This window comes from Buteo buteo, chromosome 6 (genome assembly GCF_964188355.1).
Source record: "Buteo buteo chromosome 6, bButBut1.hap1.1, whole genome shotgun sequence".
Classification (NCBI taxonomy): domain Eukaryota; kingdom Metazoa; phylum Chordata; class Aves; order Accipitriformes; family Accipitridae; genus Buteo; species Buteo buteo.
In genome coordinates this window covers 13,433,502-13,458,445 of record NC_134176.1, presented here as the reverse complement: position 1 = coordinate 13,458,445, position 24,944 = coordinate 13,433,502, and the positions used below count along the sequence as shown (strand labels likewise).

At 39.5% G+C, this 24,944-nt stretch overlaps 1 long non-coding RNA gene across 1 annotated transcript in view; it reads right to left on the bottom strand.

Annotated features, from left to right (window-relative positions):
- The window catches only part of LOC142031934 (uncharacterized), a 159,746-nt gene that overhangs the window by 30,048 nt on the left and 104,754 nt on the right, over positions 1 to 24,944 (bottom strand). Inside the window, exons 5-6 of the long non-coding RNA XR_012650674.1 lie at positions 12,044 to 12,299; positions 7,477 to 7,574 (exon numbers count right to left, since the gene is read on the bottom strand). This is a non-coding gene — a long non-coding RNA (uncharacterized LOC142031934). The remainder of the gene's footprint in view (positions 1 to 7,476; positions 7,575 to 12,043; positions 12,300 to 24,944) is intronic.

The following is a 24,944-nucleotide window of genomic DNA, read 5'->3' as shown; positions in this document are numbered from 1 at the left end:
GATTAGCAGCTGGTCAATTTATGTTGCAAGACAGCTCATGATGCATAACATATATTATGCTTTTAATTATTGTCTCTCAGTTTTGACTTTGGGAAAGAGGACAGTTGTGTAAAAGGAAAAAAATACTCAATTTATTTGACACCCATCTTGTCTGATTATAGATACTATGGAAAGCCATCATGAACTCAATAAAGAGATATGGAAAGGTCCTCAGAATGCAAAATACCAAATTAATCTTACTAGAGCACTTATCTTTTTAATCATATAGTAAGATGACAAGGATAACAAGTGTTTTGCACTAAAAAAAGCAGTATTCAGAAAATTCCAGCAATATGTATGCTTATTCAGATATGCCAAATATTTGGTCCTTTTTTCACAAGGTGAGTTTATGTTTGATCAGATCAAGCATCCAATTTGCCCAGCAGCCACTCCTGATGGCATCCTAAAGTGGATTCCCAGGGAAGAGTGTGAGAAGAGTGTAATATAGAGCAGTAATTCCCCAGAATATTTTTGCAGCCTCCAGGGATTTGTAGCCAAGCAATACCTGAACCAGAAGCAGCATCTCTATCTTTAGTAGCCCTTGATGGTTTCTTCTTTTCATCCAAGGACTTTTTGCATCTGAGTGTTTTTATTGTCCACAACACCTTGTGGCAAGGATCTTGACAGCTTAACAATACAATATGAGGCAAAAGTACCATTTCTTGCCTATTTTGAAATTGCCAGTTCCTAATTTCACTTTATATATCCTACTTCTTTATATAATCCTTCACAGTAAAATCTTACCTTATGTATTCACCTCTGTGCCTGGGAAGATCATGGAACAGATCCTCTTAGAAGCTACGCTAAGGCACATGGAGGACAGGGAGGTGATTCGAGACAGCCAGCACAGCTTCACCAAGGGCAAGTCTTGCCTGACCAACCTAGTGGCCTTCTGTGATGGAGTGACTACATCTGTGGATAAGGGAACAGCTACAGATGTCATCTATCTGGACTTCCGTAAGGCCTTTGACACAGTCCCCCACAACATCTTTCTCTCTAAATTGGAGAGATACAGATTTGATGGGTGGACTGTTTGGTGGATAAGGAATTGGCTGGATGGTCACATTCAGAGGGTAGTGGTCAACGGCTCAATGTCCAGATGGAGATCAGTGACAAATGATGTCCCTCAGGGGTCCATATTGAGACCAGTACTGTTTAATATCTTCATCAGTGACATAAACAGTAGGATCAAGTGCACCCTCAGCAAGTTTGCAAATAACACCAAGCTGAGGGTGTTGGGATAGGCTGCCACCCAGAGTGACCTGGACAAGCTCAAGAAATGGGTTCATGTGAACCTCATGAGGTTCAACAAGTCCAAGTGCAAGGTCCTGCACCTGGGTCAGGGCAACCCCTGGTATCGATACAGGCTGGAGGATAAAACGACTGAGAGCAGCCCTGTGGAGAAGGACTTGGGGGTGCTGGTGGATGAAAAGCTGGACATGAGCCAGCAGTGTGCACTCGCAGCCCAGAAAGCCAACCGTGTCCTGGGCTGCATCAAAAGAAGTGTGGCCAGCAGGTCAAGGGAGGTGATTCTGCCCCTCTACTCCGCTCTGGTGAGACCCCACCTGGAGTTCTGCGTTCAGCTCTGGAGTCCTCACCACAGGAAAGACATGGACCTGCTGGAGCGGGTCCAGAGGAGGGACATGAAAATGATCAGAGGGATGGAACACCTCTCCCATGAGGAAAGGCTGAGAGAGTTGGGGTTGTTCAGCCTGGAGAAGAGAAGGCTCCAGGGACACCTTATTTCAATGCTTAAAGGGGGCTTATAAGAAAGATGGGGATAAACATTTTAGTAGGGCCTGTTGCAACAGGACAAGGGGTAGTGGTTTTAAACTAAAAGAGAGTCGATTTAGACTAGATATAAGGAAGAAATTTTTTACGATGAGGGTGGTGAAACATTGGCACAGGTTGCCCAGAGAGGTGGCAGATGCCCCATCCCTGGAAGTGTTCAAGGTCAGGTTGGATGGGGCTTTGGGCAACCTGATCTAGTTGAAGATGTCCCTGCTCATTGCAGGGGGGTTGGACTAGATGACCTTTAAAGGTCCCTTCCAACCCAAACTATTCTATGATTCTATGATTCTATTCAGAATAACTTAGTACTACCAGCAAACTAAGATACGTCAAGATTTTCCTCCTCTCATTTCCAGACCATTTATTAATATTGGGAACATAGCAGGCCACAGGACAAATCCCATGGAAACTTCACTGGTAACTTCCTTCCTCTGTGAAAACTGACCATTTATTCCTGACTTTCTTTTACCCTCTGACTTCTTAGATTCTTTAAAAGCTTTTGGTAAGTTATAAACCAAGTAGGCTATATCAACCATAATTCCTTTATCCACAAGCTTACTGGCTTCTCTAAAGAATGTTACTAGATTTGTGAGGCATGACCCCACGTTACAAATCCATGTTGATTCTCTGCCAACATACAATATTCATTCCTGTGTCCACTGGTTCTTCAGAACAAATTTTTACACAAAACAGGAACCCAGCTCCCAAGTTTCTCTAGAATTCTTGGGTGAATATCATATATTGCTGTTCATTATTATCAATTTCTTCTGTAATCACTTCTACCAAAAACAGCACAATGGAATCTAATAGCATCTTGGAAACAATGAGCTTTGAGTTCCCAAGTCCTTACACAGTCACAAGGTTATGATTATAGCCAGGTAACCAATAGCTAGGGTGAAACCTAACACAAATTAATGGGATTTGGTAAAACAGGTGCTCTTATCCCTGATGATCATGAAGAATCCAACAGGGTATTGACTTCTTCAAGCCTAATTTTCTACACTCAAAAGTTAAATCAATTCCAACCTAACCTGAAATGTAATTGTAGAACTAACCCCTACAGGAATCTGTGAACATGAAACATCAGCTGTTGATATCATCCTTCATCCTAAACTTTCAGGTCAAACCTTTTTCTTCCACAAACTTGAGATAAACCCCAACCATAACTCTACTTAATATGAGGGCAGTGAACTAATTCTTGCAGCTAAAACGCATTAAAGGCACTAGCTATATCATCACCAATAGTCTTTCTAAATCTCCACCCTTCCCACTCAGGTGAACAAACTCCCTAAGAAATCTGAATAACAGCATTTGCCTTTGATGATACTAACCTGCTTCCTATCCCTGAAGCCATTCCAGACCCAGTGACAAGCTAGGCTCAACGAGCATTTCCTTCTTAACTCTACTCCTGTTTTTAACCACAAACTGAAATCTAATCAGTTGACTGTTTCAATAAGAAAAATTGATTGAGATCCATTAGCAAACAACATTTTTTCTAATCTCTTTTGGTCCTAAATAATCCAACAGTGAGCTTGGCTGATGAAGCCTCTCTCTTTTACATCATAATGACACCCTAAACCTAAGCCTAAAATTTATTAATTCAAAGTGACCAATTTGTCTAGTAAATCTGAATATAAGGCATTTGTTCCCAGTTATGCAAACTCTCATCCCATCTCTGCCAGCCTTGCAGAATGCAAGAATAAAAAGGCTTTCTACCTTCTTTTCTGAAAACTCAATTCTAGCCCTAGCCCTAAAATTAACATGTACTGTAGAGAGAGGATGAATCTGTACTGGAATACCTAATATGAAGCATATGCTCCTGCCTACGCCATACTACTCTCTCTGACATGTTTTTTCCCAGTTTCCTAGCCTTATCCCAAACCTTTCTTAAGTGGAAGATGTGTCCAGGAATACTGAAAATAAAATATTTGCTTATGACTACACCAGCCACCTTCTGAACCCTTATAAATCCAGCAATAAATCAGATTTGATACAGCCTTCCTTTCCGAAACCCTAACCCCACCTTTCACCAATTCCTACAGAAAAATTAAAGATATTTATCCCCAGTGATAGTAGCATTCTTATTCTTGCCAGTCATATGGATCTGACATTAAAACAGGTTCTCAAGCCTTTTTTTTTTTTTTTCCCCAAATTTCAAATCTAACCATAAGGTTACCCATATGCAAGAGCCCTACAGGAAAAGCATTCCTTTTTCCATTCCTGATGGTCAGGCAAGTATCTCACTATAAGATGAGCTTTTCAAACCTTATTTTCAATTTTAATCCAAACCTACTGTTTGAAAATCAGTACTCCAGAATAAAGTTCAAGAATTGGTGAATTAATAAAGAGAAGTTAGAGAACAGTATTAAGGCACTGGGTAAGGCAAAGCTCTTGTTATTAGCACGTTGGCCAATGTTTATGACTAACCTTTAAACACTGAAATAGTGTTTAGCACTGGACAAGCCATAAATAAAGATAATGCTTGCCCCATGAAACTCACTATCTAAAAGAGAGTCTTGAAGGAGACAGGATACTGTAGAAGGCTTAAAAGAGGATACTAGAGATGTGATTTCATTGCAGGTCTGCCTTACTTACCCACTTGATTAAATAAATGTTGGGAGTAAAGAGAGTACTTGACTGATATTGCTAAGTACTAATGTGCCTTACAAAGATATGGTTTGAATGAGATAGCAGGATCTGGTATATCAAATTCAGAGGTTATTTTGCACTTGGAGCACTTGGTAGGCAATCCAAAGATGGGAAGGAGAGATAGAGTGGGATGTGAGAACCTCCATGTGTGTGCCTTTACTCATTAGATGGAAAAAAGGTACATTATATTCAGCAACAGATCTGTGGTTCTGGCACATATACAGCCAGATTCAGCTATGTTGCCACATCATTTGCCTTACACATCCCACAGTGATGACAGAAACAACTGACAGGGTGGCTATAAAAGACTGGTCAGTCTTTTAGTTTGACTGGATAATACCAAGTATCTCCGCTGCTAGCATCTGCCACCCCAGAAATAACTGTTTTTAAAGGGATTTCAAACAGCACTAAAGACTGCACTACACATTATCTGTAGGCAAAACTGCAAGCGAAATTTTGGAAATTTCTTGTTGAAACTATGGTTACCAGGATGCCATCTAACAATTACTCCAAGCTAACTCAGGTGGCAATTTAACTTTAAAATGTGGATGAATTACAGAGAAATATGTATATAACTAATGCTATCTTTGCATCAGCCTCTTTCTCTGTAGAATTAACATTTTTGCCCAAGATATGTGTGTGTGTTTTATCACACATACAATAATTTATAATACTAGAAAAACGTAAAGCCAGATTCAACTGGAAAGACAAAAATCCACCCAAACCACTTGCACTGAAACACTAACCATGCCCTGCAAGAATAGCTTCCATGGTCTTGTGTGGAGGGGAAGCAATTTATCACTGAATCCAGCCCTTAGGTATCTGAACACAACTTCACATTTCAGAAGTGAGCTCTGTGACTTTCTTTCACAGGTTAAAAATACTTGTTAAAACCATCTATACCGTTGCTAAGAGAAATGACACATTTGGCAAGAATATGTGAGTGATAGCTGGAGATTCTTGAAAATAAAGTAGATTTGGCTTACAGGTTGTTTTTTTTAATTTACTTCAGAATCTTTAGTAATAGTTACCAATAAAATGCAAAGCCTTATGCAACACAAATTCAGTATACACTCACCAAAGGGCTTCTATATCTTCTTCAGAATCTTCCTATGAAGCCCCATCAGCTGAGATAGGAATACAGATTTAGATCTAACTTTTTAAAACCTTTGCAGAAATGTAAAATAAATATCTTCCATTTCATATATGGATTTAAATACAGCTTTCCTCCCGCAATAGGAAACACCAAGCCAGATTCTCAGCTCTTCACAGCTCTCTCCGCCAGTGTGCCTTGCGCGTTAGTCATTCAGATTGCTCTTAACATACACTGGAATAAATGAGCTGGGATTTAGGTCTTATCAGGCTGTTGGTGGAAGAACATGACTAGAAACCAATTCCACAGGTTATGCATTTCTATGAAATCCTTAAGAAAATGAAAATTCTGTTTTTTCTGCACTGTTTGGAAGAGAAACATGATGTTACTGAAATACGCTGTGTGTTGTTAAATGGTACTATAGAAATATGCAGACAATGACTTGAGAGAAATGAAATTGTTACTTCAAAACTCTAAGCTCTGAAACAGTCAAGTTCTAAACCATTCCTTGACTAGAAGCACGTGACTATTCCCATCAGCTTCCCCTGGGTTTCCTCGATGGTTTATGAGCTGCCATTTGGACTAGATTATGGTCAAATACAGTACCCTGAAGCTCAAGAGCAGTCCTGTAACTGGGTTCTTAGCACTAACACCTCAGACAGCCCTTTGCATTCTTTAAGCACTATGTATTTTTTAAAAAGAAAATATTTTAAAAAAAGCCTTGATGTTGTTCTGTAAACATTGTTGTCAGAGCAAAACAGCTACAAAACTTTTAATAGAAAGAGTGGAGTATTGCTTTGGATTTTCACGCATTCAGATGCCAAACTTCTTTAAGAACCTGTGCATTAGTTGTAGACATGACCTGAGCTAACCCAAAGAAAGCCACAAGCATGTCTCCTTTCCCTATTGGCAGTTACTTTAATTGGCAGGTTCACAATGAGCACTTTTGTTTGCATCCTAAACATGCAGAGCACAATTAAAATGTTTAATACTTTCATCCTGAAAGTGTAGCAATTGATGTTTTTTTACAGGCCAAGTCATTACACATTTAAATAGCATCATTCAAACACTTAGGGAACTTGTTTCACAAGGACTCAAAATGCTCCCCATTTAAAATTATATGGATTTAGCTCAGTTTAAAAATAGACATTTTGTTTGTTTTCCATTCAGTTGCTCTACTATTTGGTGCTCTTTCCTTCCACATGTAGTCTCTGAGTATTTTACTACCCCCTACTGTATGGAAAGAAAACTGTGCAATACTTTGCTGTGGACTATATGCTGCTAAGAGCTCTTGAGAGCTCCCCATCAGCTGGAACACCAAGGGGATGGATTCAGAGTCATTGGAGCTACAGGACCCTGTTTGGGTTGTCACATGAAGCTCCTAGTGGCTATGGTGTGGATAACAGAGAACAAAGTTTTCTTGACAGCTCTGAGATAGTAGACTGTTACTGGAGTAGCATGGTTCCTGGGTTTGTATAGTGCATATCATCATGTTTCCAAAGCAACTAAAAGTGCTTTGCGAAGCAATGAGTCAGATCCTGGTTGTGCAGTAACCACACACAGGGATTTATGTTTTCAGGAACTATGTGTCCAAAAGCAGCATACTGTTATATAGGTCTCTGGCACTAAACGTGTTGGGTAGCCACTGAATCAGACTGAACACTTCTAAAGCCATGTGAGCAACATTTGGTGTACTACTGTGTACCAGCACAACCCACATAATATTTACTCACTTGGGCTGCTATGTGATGTGAAGAAACTCCCCACTCTCAACTCAGCTGAACCTCACTACCTCACTTGGTAAAGAGCATAACACTAAATTACCTACCACACTTGCACAAGAAAATGCACATTCCATATGCAGTTTGTAGGTCAAATAAAGCGCACACTCAAATCTCACTCACCCATCAGCAGCAGCCAAAGCTGATCATTTCTCTTCCATTTTCTTCACAAAGTGATTTGCCAGCAAATCTGCTTGTTCTTCTACCATCAGTTCCCTGTCCTGGAAGAAAAGGGATTTAAATTTGTGCTTAGTGGCATTTCCTCTCCCACTTCAGTTCACATTGGGTTAACGTGATGATCATGCTGGGTAAACCTATCTCAAACTGTGCATTCCCTGATGTCGAGGCTGGTTGGTGGCTGGTTCACCACAGCCCTGCCCTACCTGCGTTGCTGAGTAGCAAGGTGGTCTGCTCCCTGCACTCCCCAGCTATTTGTCCTAGCCACGCTGCCTGGGAGGTAAACCTGGCTTCTTCAGTGCTTCCAAATTCACTGAGACTCTCCCAGAACAGGTTTGGGGATTTTTAACATGTCTTGTTGAAAATACCACATACCTGTTTTCCCTTCTGATTTGGGATGCAAAATATAATAATCAGAAATTGCGAAATTGTCTATGAAAGAGGAAGTGCATTTCCCACACAACTATTTGCCATTGACTGCAAGGGCAGTTTGTACAGCTAGGCTGGTAGCCTTGAGAATAATATTTTAGGAATATTTTTCCCACATTAAACTACAGCACCCTTAAAAAACTGGGTTTTTAAAGGCAGTACAGGTTGGACTGTGACCTACTGTCAGGCTGGAATAAGGGTCATTTAATATGTGTATTCTCCAGCAGCAGAAAAGCTCCTAAATGGGAAGTCCCAGAGTTTCAATCCAATCCCTTGGTCCACTGGGGAAACGACCTGCTCCAAAACTTTGCTGGCACCAGTCATTTCCTGCTCGGTGCCAATGCTGATGCATGGGCCAGCATTTTGCAGTGATGGACAAAAAGTCTGCCAGGTCCTCAGCCCTGTTTGCAGTCTAACATTGCCTGTACAAGAGACCCAGTTCGCCTGTTCTTCCCTTCCACCTCTGTCAACAGGCTTAGGCAGAAACAGAATCACTGTTCAATCACTTGTTCCTTTGGGTGAGCATAGACCTCAGTCCTTAAATAATTTCTATTGCTTTGGCACAGTGCTCCTGTCTCTGAGTAAGCCACCACTCTACCGCTCTCTTTTCAGAACAAGCCATTTCTAAAGGGTACACAGCAGTACTGGCATGTGATTTCAACCACTGAAAGCAAAATGAGCTCAGCAGGTAGAGGCAGACACCAGTCCAAATTCCCTTTCAGTCTCTAAACCAGAACTGACAATCCTTGGATACTGGACCTTCTGATGACATCCAGCACTCGGTGATGCCAGCAGATGATAAAGGTGCAACAGGCAGAGGCTATGTAACATATACTATGAGAGAGATGGATTAGCCAGACAGTTTCATGCATTCAGCTCTTTGTAAATCTAGTCATATCCAGCACAATCTACTTCTCTAAATTTCTATTAACAATTCTTATAAGAAATAATGCATTTGCCCATATTTTGATCTGATGTCAAATACATTATTTGACAAATTCTTTTTTAATTTAATTTTAATTTTTTTCAGACTGTTCAGCTAGCTCTAATAATAAAACTGCCTTATTCTGTCTTCACTTCATTTAATTCACTTCCCATTTCAGGAAAAAAAAATCAAGACTAAACATCTACCAAATGTTATTCCTCTCCAACTGAATGTGACGGATAGTCTGAGGAGCACATAAAAATTAAACAAAAAGTGCATTGTTCCCTTCCAGATTTTTCAGCTGGTGTAAATCAGCATAGCTTCACTGATGCCAAGCTGCAGAGATGTACATCAATTGAGAATCTTGCCCTTCATCTTCAGAGAGAGATATTTTCCTTACAGTTTAGGTTCTCTGCTTTTCCAGGCTCATGAAAACTCCAGCCCGCTTTCCTGCCATGCTCTGCATATCACCATAAATTATCTCCATTTTCCTTAAGTTCATTACTGCTCCTAACCTGAGAAGAGGTCCTGTAGAGAAGGCACAGAACAGCTGTGACTGCTCAGCCACTCTGTCCCAGACTCTGTCTGGGAGAGATCCAGGCATTGTAATCTACTCCGCTCTGGTGAGACCCCACCTGGAGTTCTGCGTTCAGCTCTGGAGTCCTCACCACAGGAAAGACATGGACCTGCTGGAGCAGGTCCAGAGGAGGGACACAAAAATGATCATAGGGATGGAACACCTCTCCCATGAGGAAAGGCTGAGAGAGTTGGGGTTGTTCAGCCTGGAGAAGAGAAGGCTCCAGGGACACCTTATTGCAGCCTTCCAGTACTTAAAGGGAGCTTATAAGAAAGGTGGGGACAGACTTTTTAGCAGGGTCTGTTGCGATAGGACAATGGCTAATGGTTTTAAACTAAAAGAGGGTCGATTTAGACTAGATATAAGGAAGAAATTTTTTACAATGAGGGTGGTGAAACACTGGCACAGGTCGCCCAGAGAGGTGGCAGATGCCCCATCCCTGGAAGTGTTCAAGGTCAGGTTGGATGGGGCTTTGGGCAACCTGATCTAGTTGAAGATGTCCCTGCTCGTTGCAGGGGGGTTGGACTAGATGACCTTTAAAGGTCCCTTCCAACCCAAGCTATTCTATGATTCTATGATAACTACTCAGTGTTTCAGTTTCTGATTTGTGAAATACATCCTTAGCAAAGAGGAACATGGATAGCCTTTGTTCACCATTGCTTGTCAGTTGATCTGGTCCCAGGATGCTACAAAACCTATAAAATACACAGTATCAAAATGAATTAATTTTAATTAATTTAAAATGCAGTTTTCCATTCAATTTGATCCTTCTAGCCCCTTTATTTCCTCTCCCTGAAATCCAGAGGAGCCCACCTATGGCAGTGACCTGGTATCCTCTTCCTACCACCTGGGAAACTGCAAGTGTGAGAGGGAAGGAGCCCTTGCAAGGTTAAACCCCAGGACTACCAGGCTCGTAAAGCCCCTTGCTCAGGCTAGTCAGCCTCATACACAGGCAGAAAGGTCCCTACAGACCAGGCTCAGGAACACAGGTCTAGATCACCAGTTCACTTCTTCACTTCTCCAAAGCAGCTGGGAGGAAGCCAGCTCGTAATCATTCATCTCTGAAATGCTGCCTCCAGAATTTTTGCCCACACTTGCTGTAGCACTATTGGTTGTTTGTCTTCCTTCATCCTTCCCTGCCTCACTCCCCATGATCCTTTTCTGTCATTCCTTTCCCCCGTCTTCAACCACGGCCCCTCCCAAACTAGACTAATGAAAGCTTTGTTTTCATTATATAATCCCAGTGTATAATCAAATACATTTAAAAAATAACAAAACTGTGGAACTGACAAGACATGTGTCTACCATCACCCCATATCCAAACACTGAGGTTTGAGCTTGGCTCAGGCATCTCTAAAAATGCCAAATGCAGATTTCTACAAACACAGAGTAATGGATCCATGGCTGCTGTAAACAGAATAAAGGTGCATTGTTTAAAGTTGCCTAGCAAACACACACAGTAAATCATAGATGCCTTGAGAATCAAGCTGCAGACTTCAGGCTGACAAACACTTACGCACATGTGAGATGGTTTTGGCTGGGGTAGAGTTAATTTTCTTCATAGTAGCTAGTATAGGGCTATGTTTTGGATTTGTGCTGAAAATAGTGTTGATAACTCCGAGATGTTTTCGTTACTGCTGAGCAGCGCTTACACAGAGTCAAGGCCTTTTCTGCTTCTCACCCCACCCCACCAGAGAGAGAGCAGGCTGGGGGGGGCACAAAAGGTTGGGAGGGGACACAGCTGGGACAGCTGACCCCAACTGACCAAAGGGATAGTCCAGACCATATAACATCATGCTCAGCAATAAAATTAGGGAAGGTTGGCCAGGAGGCTGCTGCTCGAGGATCGGCTGGGCATCGGTCAGTTGGTGGTGAGCAATTGTTTTCATTTGCATCGCTGGCCTTTCTTGGGTTTTATTTCTCTCTCTTTGTTATTTTCCTTTTCATTACAATATTAGTATTGTTGTTATTATTATTCAATTATTAATCTGTTCTTATCTCGATCCACAAGCTTTCTTACTTTTACCCTTCCAATTCTCTTCCCCTGTCCCACTGAGGGGGGGAGCAAGTGAGCGGCTGTGTGGTGCTTAGTTGCCAGCTGGGGTTAAACCACAACAACATGCTTAACATTCATTTAAGTCAGAGTCCCACCTTCAAACAGGACACTCACAAGCTTAAAGATAAGTAGCAGCCCAAGCACTTGAAGGACAGAAGTCTCAGTCTTGTAAGCTCTTTTTGTACTGAAAACTAATCCACTTTTAGACCATAGATATCTCTGTAATAATTCAAATCAGACACTTCCAGACAGACTTCTTTTTTTGTTTTAATTGTTTTTGAGGGTAACATTAAAAACACATTAAGCTCCCCTGTAACTGAATTCAGCTGATTTGCTTAGGTCTACCAGTGCAAGTGAAAACAGAACAGAACCTAAAGGATCATCCAGTCTAGGTTACAGGAAAAAAACATATGTAAAATTGAGGATTTCTCACAGACAGTTTTGAAATGGAGGGTCAGCTTTATATGGCAAGCACTCAGCCCTGCTCCAGGATGCCTGGCCATGCACAAAACAAATCCCAAGTCACCTCTTGTCCTGAGGATCTGGCAGAGTTGGACAACAAAGCACACTGGCAGCCCCCAGGAAGCCTTTGGATGTCTTCACACCACAGTGACATAGCATCCCATTTAGGCATTAGCAGAAGCACAGAAGTTGCGTTCCCACCTGCAGAGGTGTCCAGCATATACGGAGCTCTGGCTTGGTGCAGCTGCATTGTTCATGGCAAGTGAGTTGGCAAGTTTGCAGCCAGCCAGACCATGTCTTCATCGGAGCAGAAGACTGAACTGTAGACATGTCAGGATGAGAAAAGACAATACAAAAGAAATGAATGGTGGTGATGGTGGTGGTGGGAAAATGAATAGAGAAATAAGGAAGCAAATGAATGGAGAATAGGAGAAGTTTAAAACATCAGATTTCTCCGATTTCTTAATTAGCACAATTCTCTTTGGGTTTGGGGTGTCACTGTTGAGTTTTTGTTCGGGTTTGGAGTTTTTTAAAATGTTGTTACATCTAAGTTTGTTTCCAGAACAATTTTCTATATGGTAATAAAACACTTCTGCATTGTTCATTCCTGAAAATGCTAACTTGATTTTTACAGAAGGAAGGGGACAGCAAGAAGTACAACTCTTATTTCACAATAAGTAAAAGTCTCCCGATGGGTCTCTGTTCATGATAATATACTATGGGAAAAAAAGGACTACAAACATATTACTAGCAGTATAATAAATAGCATGTGCAAAATGTACAGTATAGTAAATACACTGTAGGGACTACTTACAGAGTCTCATACACTCCATAACCATCATCAACCGTCTTCTGTGGTTTGGCACATCAAATATTTGCTATGTACTTTACCATTTTAAAAGCACTGCAGATCCTTGGCTGGACACCAAACAAATGCTGTACATTACTTTGTCAATTGTTGCCTTGTACATTCAACGTCTGACCTTACCTCCCCCTACAGTTCAATGTGTAGAAACGCCAATAAAATACATGGTGTTTATTTCCAGTGGCTTTTATTATTAAATGGGTCTGTCACACTGACAAACCAAAGGATTTCTCTTTAAGGGGAAGTCTCAGAGGAAATCTACACCATTAGGAGACAAGGACTTTGGAATTACATATGAGAATCGCTTCTGTTAAAGAACTGGTTTGAAAGTTGTGTAAGCACATACAGCTCCGTTATCTGAAGAATAATATAGTACTTTCTGCACTGCTGTGGAAGGGCAGACATACAAGTGATCCTTATGCATTCCTTAAATACATCACTGAGGAAAACCGTGCTACATACTAATTAGTAAATGTGACACTAATACATATACATACCCCAGACAGGGCCATCTGCACAGGTAAGGGGAGAGAGAGAAGAAATTGTAGGCAGGCAAGATGGGGACACTTATCCTTCCCAGAGGCTTGGCTGGGCCAGAACATCTCAGAAGCTGAATTCTAGAGCAGCTCCCAATACTAAAGGTGGATCGGTCCATCTCCCAGCAGGCTAGACAACCTGCAAGGGCTCATTCCTGTCTGCATCTGTCTCGTTGAAGGAATCAACACCATTATAAATTACAGAATACTATATCTTATTGAAGAATGAGTAGAGGAATAATTAAACAAATGAAAGGAGTCCAGATGAATGGAAATACAGATGCAAAAGACTGAGATCCTGCTTGTACATGGACTTAGAAACGAGACTGCTAACAAGGCTGCAAATTGTGGTATCATGCAGATGCTGGCAGAAGGAAGAGTGATTTCCAGCTTACTGAGTACAACCTAGATGTCAGGAGCAGTCCATCATGAGCAGGAACCAGATACTGAGATGATGTCAAGTGGCCCTGGCTCTGATCAGTAACAGGCAATTAGAAAATGTGCTGCAGGGTGATCATGGTTCCATCCACGTGTCTGACTTCTTATCAGCACAACTGTTATTTTCTTACCAGCTCTAAAAGACCTCCTCAGCTGGCCTGGCCTGGGTTCAAGCTGGAATCTGCAACAAGAAGATTCCTCGATGGCACAAACAAATCCCAAACTTTTCCATCCAAATTTCTTTTTAAGTAAATTTTCTGTAAATAATATAAATTTACAGAAGCTTAAGGAGGTGGTACAAAGAGGCATGTTTGAAATGAAAAAATACAGTCCAGGTTTTATTCTGAAAAATAATACCAGGAAATCAAAACACACACAGCATACATAAGGATGATATGAGAACTATGATTATTGCTATTATATGGCAGTCATAATGTCCCTAAAAAACCTTGTCAGTTCTCATGGATTTGAGTTCCTATGGAAACCACTTTTATTAAGTACTGTTTTTAAAAGAACATTGTTTAGCATATTCCAGTTCCTCCTAGGTCATTGAGGTTTTTTCTGAGATACATTAACATCTAGTAATAACAGCTCCTGTAGTTCAGCACATTTAGGATTTTGCACTTTCTTATGAAAGAGGGCACATCTAATCATTACAGTAGCAAAGCCTTTACCTCGCTATCCTGAAATGGTATCAGTGAAGAATACATCCTCTAGGGCATCTAGCTGTCTCTATCTGTACTCAATTTCAATCGTTCATCAGAAAGTTTATCCATAGCTAGTCACTTCTGGAGCATTCAAATTATCCCTATCCCATGTGACACAACCTCTTTCCTAAAGGTCGGTTGAAATGCAAAGTCTCCCCTTGCCTTCCCCTCAGACTGTATTTAGATCTGCACAGAGAACTGTATATTTGTTGAAATAACTCCTTGTAGAAATGTGGCCAACTCTATTTAAATAAAGATTGATACATATGCACCAAAGACTGACCCCAAGTCTTGGTTTCAGTTATTTAACTCAAGGGAAGTAGCCACACTATCACTCCTTTGTTAGCAGATTGATTACAAATGGACTCTTGCCAATGATAAACTGATCCAGTTTGAGGATGGATGTTGAGTCCAGACATTTCTTTCAGGAGACTGTTTTCTTCTGTGCCAGAAGCTGACCTTTCATCTCCAAAAAATATGTGAATGTCCTGAGTTCAGTGTTGCAAGGATAAGTTACAAATTCAGAACCAAATACTACCTGACACTGCAATGCATGACTGAAACTGGAAAAAAAAAAAAGAACAAAAAACAAAAAAACAGCTCAAATAATAGGTTTTGAGAAATAGAACTTGAAAGTCACCTGAAACCTTGTTAGTACTGAACCCTAATGATGGTCCATGTCTAATGAACGTTGTCTGCTATTTCACCTACGATTAAATATGTCTTAAGCATGTTACAGTGACTTCCACTTTCTTTTAAGAATGACTTCTCATTTCAGTGCCTCAATCTCAATAACTATTCAGCATTACTGTCAGCAGGAAGGTAGCCCTCAAACACTTACTAGCTTCTCTACAGTTCTTCTGCAGGCAATTTTCCAGAAAGGGTTTTGGCTCTCTAAAAGTCTACAGTCTTAGTTAAGAAGCAGCAAATATAACCAACAACATGAGACTGCAAAAAGTAAGACAAAGAAAACTTTGAAGACCACTAGATTTTGAGGTCCAAAAAGTCATCTGACTGTATAATACAGGCCACAGATTTTCATCCAGGTACTTTTGCACTGAGCCATATCATTTCTGTTTGAATAAAATATATCTTCCATAAAGGCATTTAGTCTTATTTAGAAATGTCAAGAGAGAGAGAATTCACTTCTCTCCTGGGTAGTTTGTTCCAGTGGTTTACGCCAATAACATTTCCAGAGCCTACAGAATGAAGAGATGTTTTCTGCACTTATATAATTCCAACCCTCATCTCTGCAGACATAAATTCATTGAAGTCAACAGACCTCAGTCATCACCGACTTAAGCCAAAAACTTTAAGTTCCATTGACTGACTTTACTTTTAATATCACAGAAAATTTTTTTCAAGCCAAGAACCCCCAAGATGTTTACTTATTTGACAGGGAAGAGGAAGATGTGTACCAATTTCTCACACTACACTGACTCTATTAGACAAGGACTGAAGAGGTTTGGGTGTGCACACAGCATGGCAAATGTGGATCTTCAAAAAATGACCCCAAAAGACATGGCCATACCTCACTGGCAAACAAACTCATGATGGGTCAGGTACAACTTGAAAAGAAAGTGAAACATTTGCTAAAGAACTGGATGATCTAGATGTGGAGGTTAGCACGGAACAAGGAACGTGGTGGATGGTTGTTCTCAGTGCAAGATCACCCTATTCCTCTGCTTTGAAAATCTCTTCCCATCAACCCACTTCTCTAGGTGAACTGATTTTGCATTGTCTTTCTTCAATATTTTCTTACTACCACTGTCTTCATTCATTACATTGTAAATATTGGTGTCACGGTCTCTTCAGATGTTTGCAATAAAGCTGTTGCAGTAAATGGATGTATGGGGTGGGTTCATCATAATCACAGTCAGCAGTACGCATTAGGCAACAACTCAGAGCTACTGCTACTGCAAGCACCTCCTGCCACAAAAACTGCTACAGCGGCAGTCAACTTCTGCTTGTCTTTCACAGCTGGCCTTCTGAAAACAAACGGAAATAGCACGGCTTCCCTGTAAAGAAGCCAAGAGTAACAGCCCTTCCCATCAGCCAAAAGCTTCAGTTCAGCTGAGAAGGGGAAGAGTTAAAGACTGTATGGTACTTGCAGGATATAAGAATGGGAGCACAGGGAAGCAAAGTCTCATGAGCAAGAACAGGTGGAACGAAGAAGAGGACTGGGGGGGAAATTAATCTAAAAACTTATGTAACAGGTAATGTCCTCTTCATCTAAGTTTGTCAGATCACCCCATAAAGTACCCTGTTGCAGGCTACAATGTTTTTCCTGCTAAATTATGTATATAACAGGGCAACAGCCCTTTGGGGTCTTTCTGGAGCACGGTACAACACTGCTAAAAAGTGTACTATGTCTGGGTTCATGGAGAAAATGAATAGGGAGACCAATACTGCAAACATAGGCTCCACCCTGTCTCCCATGGAAGTAATATTATTAGGCATTTCTTCTGGCACCTCATAAAACTGTTCTGCTGGGAATAGGCTGGGGAGAGCAACTTTTAACACCTTAGCTGCCACTCTACTGAGTACTTCTCACCGAAAATTCACAGAATCTCTTGCACTAGCTAAACTACACTTTCCCATTCTTGTCAAGGTCAAACCTTGAAAACTTTCATATTAGGACTGGTCTTTGTCTACACTTTGGTGTCAAGAGGAATAAGAGGAATACCCTGATGTTGAACGTAAAATCAGTACTTGAAACTCTAGAAATTTCCTTGCCATTTTGCCTTTAGACACAAGATGGCAGCAAGAAATTCATTTCAAGCATTTGCTCCCATTAACTCGGTGTTACCTGGCAGTAACTGTTAAGTATGGGGGGTCGGTTATTGCGACTATTTGATGGTAGTGTCCACAAACACTACCGCCCACACACTGTTCTCCTATCACCCATGACCCTGAACTCTGCTGTTAGCTCTAGTCATAACGACCAAGTACCTATTGTACTGGGTACGCAGCCATGCAAAAAATACATCTATGGAAAATGCAGGTATCTAAGATGTGCCAAGCATGCCCTTCTAGTGGCCATAAATCAGTAAAAAACTCATTCATTAAGTCTTGCTTTATTATGTAGCCTTTTCTTCCTATTCGTTTTGGTTTTTCTAGCACCTCTATTCTTTCCTAATGTGGTATTTTTTTCTTCCTCATAGTTTTACTCTGTAGAATCTACAGCCTTTAGTAGTCCCAAAAATTTCTTTCTTTTTTTTTTTAATTTACCCCACCCATGATGTTCTAGAATTCATCTGGTCCAAAGCACCAACGTTAGAGCTGTTCAAGGAAGACTTTGCAAGTTCCTAAATGTTCTTTGTCAGAACGATTTTCTGCCCTTTAAATTCAAGTGAAAAGTGGGGGTTTGTCATTACAGAGAAACTTTATCTAATTTTACCCTATGGATAAGTGAACAGTGGAAAAATTCAGATCTTTAGTCTACATCTCCAAACTTCATTAGTATTTGTGGAACATTCACAATTTTTGCTGATATGAGAAATAGCTCCAAGGATTCCTAAGACCAAAGCAGTGCTCTAAAATTAAAAGTTATGAACCAAGCTTGCCACCTACAAGCTACAACAGACTCAGATACTCTATGAATCAAAGCAGAACACATGTAATACACACAGGCCATAGTGCCTTATATGAGTTTGAAGGATAAAGCAAGCTAAGCAGGACCCAGAGCATACCCTCAGAGCTGGCAAGCTTCTGGAGCAATGCTCCTCATGTTGCAAGTAAGCCAGAGCTGTAACGACATCACTCCACCTAATGTTGAAGTAACATGACTAAAGCACACTGAGTAAAAAAAAATGTAAGAAACTATAACAAAGATACCCATATATAAATCTATTTTTATCCCTCCACCTCCTATATGGCTTAAACTTCCTGATAGGGAACACACAGATTTTAATTATATAGCCCTTAAAGTGATGTCTGTCTGTGTACTTTATTGCATATTTCCATTGGGTTTTTAAAATCATTTTCTTCAGGCTGTTACCAATTGATTTTTTCAAGTGTCTTGTTAAAACAAGACTGTTTAGGTCAGTCTGAAAATGGACATTTAATGCTTTAACATCTCAGAACAAATATTCTGCTTCATAGTAGCCAGACATTGCACTTGACATTACAAGGACACACAGCTATTATAACATCTTGTTTGGGACACATGCGATATACAAGTATACAGAAAATTTGGCCCTCTATCTAAAGCTTATTAGTGTTTTTCCCCTCAGAAATACATGTCTGTCTTCCAAAAAAAACATCTCACAAGATTAATGAATATTCTCTTTGTTAAAAACTTTCATATTCTCTGTTCAAGAGGAACAATTTCCAGCTAGTAATTAATCTGTACTATGGTTCAAGGACAGAATTATTTACTTACAATCATGGAATGCCGGAGATTGAAAACACATTTTCATCAGGATACTAACAATAATGAGAGGGGTGGTGAGGTTTGAAGAACTCAGGTGAAATTCTTAAAATAGCCACCAAAAAATGTGTTTGACTGTTTTCCCTTCTTAACATTGAAGTTTTCACTGCACTTCAGTACATCTGTCTCACCCTAAATAAACCTACAATGACCCCCCAAATTACCTTATTTGGTTGTTTGTTTGAAGCAGTCCCAATGTTCCCATTAATACTAAGAAAAGACGCAGCATCACATTATGTGTTTAAATGGAAATCTATTCTTCTTTTCCTCAGGAATATTTCTAGCATAACATTTTAGAGATCCTGCACTTACTCTTTTCTATTCACTAAGTCTGAAGAGCTTCTCATTTGACCTGCATCTGAATAGCCGAAGACTGAATTGCACTTATAACTTTTCCAGATAGCAATTCTTATTTTAAGACCATTTGTTTTTATCTGCTATATACAGCTTTCACTTTGGAAAGCAAACACTGCAGGAGCAAAAATCCCTCTCAGCAATCTAATTACAGCAAACAAATTCCTGAGGCCAAGAATTCACACCGCTATTGTCTTCCTGGCAGGACAGGCAGATGTTCTCATGACCTTAAACCTTTGCACCTTCTTCTGGTAAACTACAGGCAAAAGATGGGAGCACAGATGTCACTTTTATTTGTCATCATGGGAGACAAATCGTAGCAGTTCCAGTAAATTGCTGCCCAATTATGGGGAGACAGGTTTTTGATTAACCTCCTTAAGCTGCAGACCATGCAAGGAGAAGCACAGACCTGCTACAGGGATGCCTCACCCGGGATAACTCTCAGACAGTCAGTTTTCCACTGATGCAGCACAAAGCAGTGGGACCGAGGGGAAGAACCAGAGCCAAGAGGTTCAGCCAGTATCGCATCTGCTCGGAGAGCAGAAAGCTGTGTCAGACCTTTCCACATTCCCAACCAGTTCTGCACCTGGTACAAAGCCTTCCTCCACTGAAGTGAGCAGATCTGAATTGGAACAGGATGAAGCTATAAATTACATGATTTATAAGCTCAGCCCAATAATGTAAACTTGATAGCCTCTCTCCCTTCACACGTATTTTTAAACAAATTCACCTTGAATACGCTCTAATATTGTTTATATGTGCTTTCCATGAACACTCAAGCAATCATATGGTACAAATACTAAATATAATTGAGCTTCTGAACTGATGCACAAATATTCATAGGAACCATATTTTAAAACTACATGATGAATAACAGTGCCAGGCACTCAGAAGTTTATCCAATTTGGTAGCAGAAACTGTGTTTACTGTGCACCAGAAATTAACCAATTAGAGTTAAACTCCAGTTTCAAATTTATCTGAGACAATATTCCCAGGGAAATCATCAATATCAATCAATTTTAGAGTAATTTTCTGATTACAAAAATTGGTTAAATCTGAATAATGAATAATTCAAAGTAACTGCTTTGTTCTTATACTGAAGTAAAGTGAGAATCTACATTTATCAGATAAATTATTCATTGCAAAATTACTCATTCTGTTCTGCCAATACACATCACACAAACAGACTCAATTACTAGAATCATGGCTTGAGAAGAAACCTTGCCTGATCTTAACTTCCAGTTTCAGCAAAATTACTTAGTCAAACATAGGACCTCAACATAGAGGCTATCATTAGGATAATGTCACATATCAAAGAAAATAAATGTAGTCTGAAGAAACCATTTAACCTAACAATACATCTTAAAATAAAAACAATTAAGGCAGCTTAAAAAACCAAGTGATATGACACCATTGAAATAATGGGCTGTTCTGGACAGAAAAGAATATTATAAATTTTTGAAGGAGGAGATGTTTATTATAGAATATAAATATTGTAGGCACAACATTTTTGAAAACTGATATGAAATGTTGCAAGAAAGTAGGAGTCTCTAATTTGGATTGCAGTCTGAGACTGAGTTACTTTAAAAACTATGACAAAGAATCTTGTAATATTAACACTTTGAATTCCTTTGTCCTATCCAAATCCAGCTAGTGAATCAGATTCATCAGTACAGATGACCTGCAACAGAGCTGATATAACACTTTTTTGCTGGAAAAAAGCAATTTCAACCAACTCAGTGAATACAGAAACAAGCATTATTTTTCAAACCGTAAGACATCATTAAAGATTTATGATATTTTAAGCCAGAGTGAGCCCTTACTTATTTGGTGTCTGATACAACTCACAAATGTGGTTCATTTAATTTTGCCTAGACCTTTTTATATTCAAGGGATATAAAGACTGAGTTGCAGGCACAAAAGTAAAACACAAAGACCAAACAGGTAGTAATTTCAGAAAATGCAAGTTTTTCCTACCAGAAGATTTGACAATGAGATAATAATTGGAGAAACTATTATGGCCATGGAATGATTCACAAACATTTCATGTTTTCCTACAATCTCCAGCTCTTAAGAGTCCTGTGGTTACAAAAGAATAGGAAATTTCATTTAAAATAAAATAACTAAATCTCTAGCTTTCACAACTGTGAAACAAACCTCCCAACATGAAAAGAATGTGTTTTAAAGAATTAGAAACCAGAATGCAAGTACAATTAAAAAATAATATATTGTTAGGAGAAACACCCTCATATTTATATTGAGGCTAACTTGATTCATGATTTTTAAGGTCTGCTACACAGGTTGTTTCCAACTGACTAAGCAACTTTCATTTCATATACTATATCATTAATATAATATAGTATTTCTTGAAAGCCAATGTTTAACAGAAAGTAGAACACATACTAGACAGTGGCTTTATTTTCACTATAGTACAAATATTCTTCTCATTAAATTTTATTTGAGGAAGACATGACATAGAACAAAATTACCCAGCAGAGAGCACTGTCTAAAGTCCAAGTGCATTTGCACTGTGTTATTAATGCAGCTACTGTGGAAGTATTTTTCAATGCATCAGAAAAGCTTCATTAAAATGAGGAGCTTAAAAAAATACTACATATTACAGCATCGATCCATGATTGTATTTATATTAACAGCCCTATCCTGTTATTCAAACCCTTGCACAGCAATGCCTTACTCTACAAAATTACCACAAAAATTACTAGATATTTCTACAGAACTGGAAAATACTCTTGCACTATTGAAGTCAACGGCTGTTGATCCAGAAGCCTAAATGGAACCAGGGAAAGTAAGATTTTAAAAAAATTAGCAATTGATAGATCCCTCTGTATTAAACATATTTTAATATCATGCTTTTCTTGTGAAACTTTACTAAAATCTGAAACTTTGCTATTGCTACGGAAGAAATACAGTATCACCTCCATCTTACCTGATGTGACTAAATTAAATAAATAAGTAGATAGACAAATTAATTAATTAATTAATTAATGCTGAAATATTTCAAGCCAGCTCATACCGAGGAAAGTCCAGAGGCTTTTCTGACAAATATGTTAAGTCTAAGCATTTCAATCTACAGTGGCCATTTTAAAAATAAGTAGTTCAATTGCTAGGCTTGAAGGAACAGAAAATAGGCAACAAAAAACATCAGATGAAGAAAATGCAATTAAAAAAATATTGTAAACCTGCCAAAATTATATAGTCCTAATTGAATGAGCGCAGGAAAGATATTGTGACAGATACGCATGTGCTATTAGAAGCAACACACTTCATTTTGTACAAAGTGTTCCCTTGGCTTGTCAGTGTGTAAAGAACAAACACCAACCAGGAGTCTTATTCACCAGATAAGGAACTGTGTTATAGTTGAACTGGATTAACCGCTAACTGAAGAATTTGATCCAGGAAGCTGAAGATGCTTGGAAACCAGATGAGTCAAATGAGAAGAACAATTTTTAAATATTTTGGAATAATTATACTCAAAGAAAAAATAATAAACAAGGGTAAAGGTAAGGGAATAAACATAAAAATTACTGATATTCTCTCAAAAACAATTTCTTCACTAAGAAAGTGGAACATTATCTAGATATTATTGCTATAAGATAGGTATACAACTGTGTGGAAAAAAGTGACTGCCAATGCCTCATTTTCAAACTAGAAGAATATGCTTGAGAAGGTCTCAGCGCAGTTGAAGTTATTAATAACTCGGTGGAACAGGAAATAGTCCTAAAACCTGGACAAAGCACAGAAGTGAAAGAGACTGCAAGCAATTTGAAAGAGAAGATTCAAAGTAAGTGTGATAAATTAGCGGGGGGGGGGGGGGAAGGAATGAAATCATTTAGATGAAATTTTATAAAGTGCAAAGTTCTGCATTAGAGGAGGAACTCAAGTATACAGTATCAAAAAGGGAAGGCTGGAAAAGAAAAGACTGGGTAAATTGGATCACAGACTGAATATGAGTCAACTGCAGACGAAGGTTTCAAAACAGAATAATATAATTCTGTGTTTATTAAAAAGAAAGCTCTATATAAAACATGGAAGGAAATTATCCCACTCTACTAACGACCGGGAAAGCCTCAGCTACATCTATTTGTGTCTTTCATTTTTAAGAAAGATGTGGTAAACTGGAAAGAGTCCTGAGGAGAACAAAGAACAAGGGGAAATTTATAAAATGTGACCTATCTGGAAAAAACAGAAGACCGAAGACAGAATGATAAACATCAGCCAATGTTGACTTTAAAAATTTTAAAGTCATCACTTATCCTGTTTCCATCAAAGGATGGCAAGAAGTAATCAGCTTCATGTGTGACAGAAGACTTAGATTAGATGTTAGCAAAAGCCCTTCTAGCTGTTAAAATAAAGCTTGCACAGGGAGACAGGCCCCTTTAAGGTAGGTGCAAGAAGGCTGGTAGGGGAAGTAACCACAGCATTACTGTGTTACAAAGCAAAAATTTTCAGCTGAAAATGAAATAAGTAAAATGAATGCAATGGGGATAGGAGGAGGGAGATGCTGGCTCTCCAGCAAATAGTCTCTTTCACTCACAGCTTCAGTCTGCCATGTCAAATGCTCGTAGCCAATTTTCGTTGGTTAAAGTCAGTATAGCTGCAATGGCTTAAAGTTTTTCTTGGTCTGTACCATCAGGTGGCATCAGACCTTGTCCTTTGTCTATGAAATGGAAAGTGGGAAATGCTTTTAACAAGAGACAGCTGTGGACAACTTTGGATGATAGCCTTGCACCGATGGCCAATTCCCTTCCCTCTTAACAGAGTACGTTCCACAAGAGGCTGTGCTTCTACATCAGGGAGGTACCCTACTAGGTTTTTAACTGTCTCTGCTACAGCAGTGGTTACATCTAGCAATCTTCCTCCTGTCCTTCCATTACACAGACCATCCAGGTTTATGGTCAGTCTGGAGCAAGCAAATGCATCTGACAGGAAGATAACAGTAGCAGCAAAAGACATGCCAAAACTCACCAAATGAGGCATAAGGATGTTAAATCTGTAACCCTGCAGCTGCATGAGAAATATTTATTTGCCTCCATCTTGGTAATCTGGCCAAGCAGATCTGTTTGGATTTGTAAATAGTCTGGTTAAAATCAGCTGTTTTTCTTAGTAGCTGATTTTAAAGTTTCCTCTTGTGAGGAAATTTTCTTGTTGTTTTGCAGATAAAAATCAAATATATTTTGAAAAGATCGTCTACATCCATGGGGGCAGAATAATATTTTGACAGAGGAAATGCCAATGTTTCTCTGCTTCGTTCTCGGCCAAAGTCACTCATCAAGGTATGGGAGGTGGTGGGGGAAGGTCAGGCCTTTGGATTTACGTGCATTTTGGCTAAGTTTCTTCCTGGCTTGAGAAGATTATTTGGGAACTATTGGCTTCAATGAACGCAGATATTATCTACGATTCTCTTTGGGTAATCAGTTTGCTTAGTGCTCTTACCAATGCAGAAAACCATTTTTTTAAAGGGATAATGGTTGACAATCTGACCAGTGCTCATCTCTTTTTAATCTCCTGCTCTGGGCTACAGTCACAGCTGAAGTGTGTTATAACGAGCACACTGCGGTGCCGGCTGCTCTTTGGGTGACAGCAGCTGACTGGTCTGGTCCAGGATCTCCTCA